This window comes from Coenobita brevimanus, chromosome 103 (genome assembly GCF_032717465.1).
Source record: "Coenobita brevimanus isolate Jiangsu-jjx chromosome 103, ASM3271746v2, whole genome shotgun sequence".
Classification (NCBI taxonomy): Eukaryota; Metazoa; Arthropoda; class Malacostraca; order Decapoda; family Coenobitidae; genus Coenobita; species Coenobita brevimanus.
In genome coordinates this window covers 11,267,315-11,274,413 of record NC_137056.1, presented here as the reverse complement: position 1 = coordinate 11,274,413, position 7,099 = coordinate 11,267,315, and the positions used below count along the sequence as shown (strand labels likewise).

At 42.0% G+C, this 7,099-nt stretch overlaps 1 pseudogene; it reads left to right on the top strand.

The window, feature by feature from the left end:
* Window positions 1-306: 306 nt before the first annotated feature.
* Window positions 307-425, top strand: LOC145415811 (5S ribosomal RNA; annotated as a pseudogene).
* The last annotated feature ends 6,674 nt before the right edge of the window (window positions 426-7,099 follow it).

The window sequence follows — 7,099 nt, the reverse complement described above, 5'->3', positions numbered from 1 at the left end:
GATGAATATTACTATAACAGTGTGACGTTAACTGGAGCAGAACACACAAGTTGTTTATTACCATCAGAAGATTAATGGTGACAATGGTAACTCTTTACTCTCAGGCTACTGTGATTCACTCCATGGTGAATAAAACAGTCTGGTTTTCAATTGGAACAAAATACTAGAGTTGCCCCGAACGAAAAGGGTTAATTAACTGTTGTACAGAAAGTAGTGAATCGCTTGAATATTTTAAACTAGCAAGAAATAAAACTTACACAGGATATATATATATATATATATATATATATATATATATATATATATGCCAACGGCCATACCACGTTGAGTACACCGCTTCCCGTCCGATCAGCGAAGTTAAGCAACGCTGGGTCTGGTTAGTACTTGGATGGGTGACCGCCTAGGCTGTTGGCATAACGTTCTCCCTAAGTGTCATGTGGGGTTGGTGGAGGATTAGTGCCCCTCCCTGTAAAACAATTAACTCTAAGCCCTCGGCCACCCCGTTTGGGATACATGGCGTCTGGCAATGAATGAATGAATATATATACATATATATATTGCCAGACGCCTCAATCCCGTTTGGGGTGGCCACAAACAAATCGCCTCCAAGTCGCCCTGTCCCCCGCCATTTCACTGCCCTGCTCCCAACTCACACCCCCCTCTCTCATATACCTCTCCACCCCATCCCTCCATCTCATCCTCGGCCTCCCCCTCCCTCTTCCCCCCTCCACCTCACTCACATACACTCTCTTCGTCAGTCTTTCACCCTCCATCCTCTCCACATGGCCAAACCACCTCAGTGTGTTCCTCATAACGCTTCCTATCACATCCACAGCAACACCACAACGCTCCTTTATATCCTCTTTCGTCAGCCTGTCTCTCCACGTGACTCCACAGGCTCCTCTTAAATAACTCATTTTCACTGCTCTCACTCTTTACTTGTGTCCTTCCAATAACGTCCAAGCTTCACTTCCGTACGTTAGAGTTGGTATCACAATACTGTCATGTAGTAACTTTTTCACTTCCATGCTCACTTCCCTGTTTCTTATCACTGCTTTCAAAGAACCAGCAACCTTTCTTCCCTGCTGTACCCTTTCAAGCACTTCACCCTCCAAACCTCCATCCTTAATCATCACACTACCCAAGTACTTAAAAGTACTCACATTTTCCAATTCCTCACCATCCAACCTCACTGTACATTCACTAACTTCACCTCTCTCACAGACCATCACTTTACTCTTCCCTACATTCACCTTTAGATTCCGTTTCTTACACACTCTCTCAAACTCATCCACCAAGCCTTGCAGCTCCCCTTCGTCTTCACTCAACAACACAGTATCATCTGCAAACAACAGTACAGGGAGTTTCCAAACACTATCCTCTCTCACCAGGGACACTCCAACATCCACTACCCTACCTTGTACCTCTTTTATTACCCCATCCATGTACAGATTGAACAACCATGGAGACATGACACATCCCTGTTTCAAACCAACTTTCAAAGAGAAAAATTTACTTAGTTCACCATCCACACGCACTGCAGCCTTCGCACCATCGTACATACTCTTCACAGCATTCAACAACTTCCCATCTACTCCATATATTCTTAACACTTTCCACAATCCTTGTCTATCCACCCTGTCATATGCTTTCTCCAAATCCATGAAAGCCGCATACAACTTCTTTCCCTTCTCTAGAAACTTTTCCACTAAAGATCTAAGAATGAATATCTGATCTACACAACCTCTTCCCTTCCTAAACCCTCCCTGTTCTTCTCCAACTAATTTCTCTGTTCTTTCTCTAACTCCGTCTATGAGTATCCTACCATACACTTTTCCTATTATACTAAGAAGACAAATGCCCCTATGGTTACCACACACTTCTTTTTCCCCTTTTCCTTTGTACAAGGGAATAATTATATCTGACTTCCAATCCTCCGGGACTCTACCTTCCTCCCAGGCCAATCTGCACATCTTCCACATCCATTCTACTACTATCTCTCCCCCATGCTTCAGCATTTCACCACACACTCCATCAATTCCTGGGGCTTTCCCCGATTTAACTTTCTTCATTGCTTCCACAACTTCTATCCTACTGATTTCTTCCTGTCTTCTCACCTCCCTCATTCTCCCAGCCATTCCCCCAGCCACTTACACTCGCATTACTTCCATCCTCTCTTTCTCTCTCTCTCTCTCTCTCTCTCTCTCTCTCTCTCTCTCTCTCTCTCTCTCTCTCTCTCTCTCTCTATATATATATATATATATATATATATATATATATATATATATATTTACCCCATCAACATGTTTGTTTAACTGATATTACACTTTGTCACTTGGTCACTGTTCCCGTACTCACTACTTAAATCCCAGTATGTAATACAACAATACATTATACAGCTCACTGAAAAGAATATTGGAGACTGCATTACATGAAACATACACAAACATGATATTTCCAGATATCTGTAGCATTTCTTTTTTGTCTGACTAATGCACATTTTTATAAAGATTTATTAAAAACCAGTTATCCTGCTTCTCTGATAACCAAGGAGTCTGCCTCATTCCCGGTATTCTTGCCCTTACCCATTACACCTCGAGATGTTTTCCAGTGGCACGTGCAATTGTCTGACATTTATAAGAATAAATATGTAAGTTGCCTGCACAGGTTTCAGAGTTAATCAAGACAGTTTTTAATCCTTTGCCTGACTTCTTTCATTTAGATATATAATATTGTCCGCCGTAAAGTGAAATAAAATATGCGGTCCTTTTTTCCTCAGCCTACACAGCAGTTTATAGTTTATTTTTTTCTTTAATCTTGTGCCCCAGGTTTCTCTTGATCATAGTTAAACTGTATGATGTTCGCCGTTATTAAATGCAGAGTCGGTATTTCACAGGGGGAATTCACCTTTCATTCCCCACACTTCTCTCTCTCTCTCTCTCTCTCTCTCTCTCTCTTAAAAGTTCAGCCTCTCAGTTTCTCTTTATCACTTCCTCCTCTCTCCAAATCTTCGTTCCTTTCCTCCACATTTTTATCTCCGTCCCTCCATCTTCATATATCTTTTCTGGGCAACTCGCTCCTAATTCTCTCTCCACTTCTCATTGCTCTCTTCGCTTCCTCCCAATCTTCTCTCCCATTCATCTCCATTTCTCTCTCTCTCTCTCTCTCTCTCTCTCTCTCTCTCTCTCTCTCCATATTCCTCTTTATTCATCTCTCACATTCCTCCCTCCATTCCTCTCTCCAGCCCTTCCATTTCCCTCTCTGTTTCCTTCCTCCAATCCTCTCTCCACTTCTTTCCTCCCACGCCTTCTCGCCAGTTCTTCTCTCCAAATCCTCTCTCCACTTCTTTCCTCCCACTCCTCTCTCCACTTCTTCTCTCCCAATCCTCTCTCCACTTCTTCCCTACCACTTTTCTCTCCACTTCCTCCCTCCCATTCTTCTCTCCACTTCCTCCCTCCCATTCCTCTCTCCACTTCCTCCCTCCCATTCCTCTCTCCACTTCCTCCTCCACATTCCTCTCTCCACTTCTTCCTCCACATTCCTCCCTCCCATTCCTCTCTCCACTTCTTCCCTCCCATTCTTCTCTCCACTTCCTTCCTCCCATTCTTCTCTCCACTTCCTCCCTCCTATTCCCCTCTCCACATCCTCCCTCCCATTCCTCTCCACTTCCTCTCTTCCATTCCTCTTCACTTCCTCTACATTCTTCTCTCCACTTTCTACCTCCTATACCTCTCTCCACTTCCTCCCTTCCATTTATCACTTCACTCTCACTTCTCTCTCCATTTCCTCTCTCTTGATTCATCTCTCCACTCCTCTCCGCGTCCTCCCTCCCATTCCTTCCTCCATTCCTTTCCCCAATTCTCCTTCCCTCCATTCCCTTCCCCAAAGCCCCCCCCCCCTCCATTCCCCCAGCGTCACGGCATACATTAGGCCAAACACGGGCGTTTTATATCAGCTAACGGTAACTCCTGGAGCGCTGTGTTGGGGAACCTGAGTAAAATGATAATGGATGCAGAATATTCCCGACAGATGGCAGGGTTATGAAGCCCACGCCGTGGAATAAATAAGGAGTGCCAGTGCCCCAGACATAATTTCGATTGTTTGTGTCCAGTAGGAAAGCTTTATTGCCTATAATACATCACTTGCTTCTATATACAGGGTGGTGCAAAAATCTGGACCTATAGGTGGTTCATAATGGAAATAAGGTTTGATATAAAATGATTTTTAATTAGCCATACACCAATGACTAAACCATTTTTAAATCAGTTCCACTTCAAATTTACAGTAAGTGTTCGAACTGACGCCCACCTCTTCTTAACACTTTTGTACTCGGTTTACACAAGACCTATTGGTCCAGAGTTTTGCACCACCCCATGTAATCGTACGCTATTGAATCAACAAAAATCACCTCTGAAGTTGCATTAAACGGAGTGTAAATTAGTTTTCTGTGGAGACATCCTTCCCCGTCCTCTGTCCTGAGCGTGTTTTTATGGTGTATCCGATCAACGTTTGATTAACAGCAACTAAATTCAGACCACTAAATATTGGTGAATTGATACGAAAGACACGAAATAACTAGCATAATCAGAGTCATATCTACAGAATTATGAAAATATCAACTCAAATACGTCACAGTCTTAGGCATCTCTACCTAACACTGCAGGATTCTAGAGGGCAGTGAAAAGGTAGCACCGTCTTCCTTCCACCTCCGCACAAATTTACCTCTGTGCTTATTATTTATGCCGTCTATTACCCTTCTGTTTTTTAGACTAAGGCAGTTACTACTAAAATTTGTGCAGGTCGCAGCATCCAATTGTACCATCTTTAGTATCTCCACATAAAACACAGATGTAAGTAGGTATTGTAAACACTCGTCTTAATTCTCTCTCTCTCTCTCTCTCTCTCTCTCTCTCTCTCTCTCTCTCTCTCTCTCTCTCTCTCTCTCTCTCTCTCTCTCTCTCTCTCCCTCTCTCTCTTACAGACAGACACACACACACACACACACACACACACACACACACACACACAACAAAGGCTTATCATTTACGCTGATCTTCGTTATGAGGCAATAATTATCAGAACCAGGGAGTGGGTATGTGGCGCGGGAAAGCAAATCAGCCAACGCCATTGTTTACTGTATGTGTGCGAATGCCGGCCTGTGTTCCAATGTAATGGCAACACATTATCACATTACACGAGCAAACCAGATTATCGGGGAATTCCACTATTAAACGGCAAAACATGGGTATATATCTGAACATCAGCTTTCATTCTGGCATGGAAATATTACCACAAATCCACAGTATGAAAAACATGAAACATATTTGTACTACAGTATATAAAATGTTGAATCAGAAACCTTAACGCCCCCAACCTCTGCCGAGACGAAGTGAGAATCCAGGCAATGATGCTACCTATACAGTACAAGATGACTGCAGGCCTATACTCATTTGATATCTAACAGGTAAAATCTTGTGGGGATTAATCATTTTCTTTTGTTTCTGATCGGGTTTTTCTGAAGTGATGTGGGCGGGTGAAAGTGAGAAGAATCGATGGATGTAACGCATCACAGCAATTACTTTCCGCATCGCTTAAAGAGACACAGATTATTGTTCTGCAATTTGAGTTGCCAGGTTGCAATTTCATTTGACAAAGACGTCAGAACGGTTGAGGTAATGTTAATGAACATAAGATTTGACATGTGAGATGTCAAAAAGATACATAATCATCCTGTATAGGTAGCATCATTGCCTGGGTTATATTTTCGTCTGGACAGGGGTGGGGGGGCTAAGGGTTTGAACACCCTGCACAGCGTATGGAAATACTTGCCACATCAACACAGGTGTCTCCAGACAAGATGCTCTCATTTTACTTACAGATATGTATAAATGACAGTCATAACAATCGCAACGTTACAATATAAAATTACTCACATTTCTTCGTGAAGTGCTTGCCGTCGGCGCTTAGCTTACAGCAGCCTCCTACATCTTTACCTGTAAAATAAGAATAAAATATTGTATAACTTTTTCACCGAAGCTGCAGGTATTTAAATGACGGGTAAAATTCAGTACTTTGCACCTTACGAGAAAAACACAATAATAACTTACGTAAATGTTACAACCTCGAATGCCACAAGATGAACTAGACCAACAACGACCAGTTGCAGGGACATATCACATTTATATGTTTACAAATCTTACGGACTTTTGGAACTGGTCCTGCACTAGTAAATATACTAACAGTTATGATCGAGACATCACTATTCCATACATACAAAACTTGCAATATCAATCGACAATCAAAACCGAAAGTAGGTATGTGCATTGCTTATATGGAAGGATCACATGAAGAAGCATTTAATAATGATGGGTAAGAGATATATCAAGTTGTGTGTGTGTGTGTGTGTGTGTGTGTGTGTGTGTGTGTGTGTGTGTGTGTGTGTGTGTGTGTGTGTGTGTGTGTGTGTGTGTGTGTGTGTGTGTGTGTGTGTGTGTGTGTGTGTGTGTGTGTGTGTGTGTGTGTGTGAGCTGTACAAAGGGAAATATCTAGTAATGATATAAATTCATACTACTAATAAACTTACACCAAATAGTGTTTTACAACAATCCCCATATTTACGGCTCAAAATTTACTTCATTAAATTCTGAAGCGAATGCTGTTACAAATTACTGAAGATAAACGCAGTGTTATAAACTACAAATATTACCCCTGCATGTTTACAAGTATCGTATAGCTATCACTGTTTTGAAATGAATCATATACACAAATTTCCAAATGCCCCAAGGCCGTGGTAAAGAGAGCACCACCCCAAAATCTCGAGCCCTCAAGGAATATTCAATTTCCTCTGCTACTGACACTAAGATGGATGCCGCCAGAACACTTATCACAAGCAACTAATCAGAGTAATCCTGTATTGAGTCCTGCATTTTAATTCTTGTTGTTATATACCGTAATGCATTAGCGCAATATAGGTAGCAGTTCATATGCTGGAGTTAGTTTCACATCACACACAGAAGTTAAAGTAGACAACAGAACAGTATTGGCATAGTTCATTCCTGCGTGTTAGACTCCACATAGCTGTAAGATAATAAAGTATAAT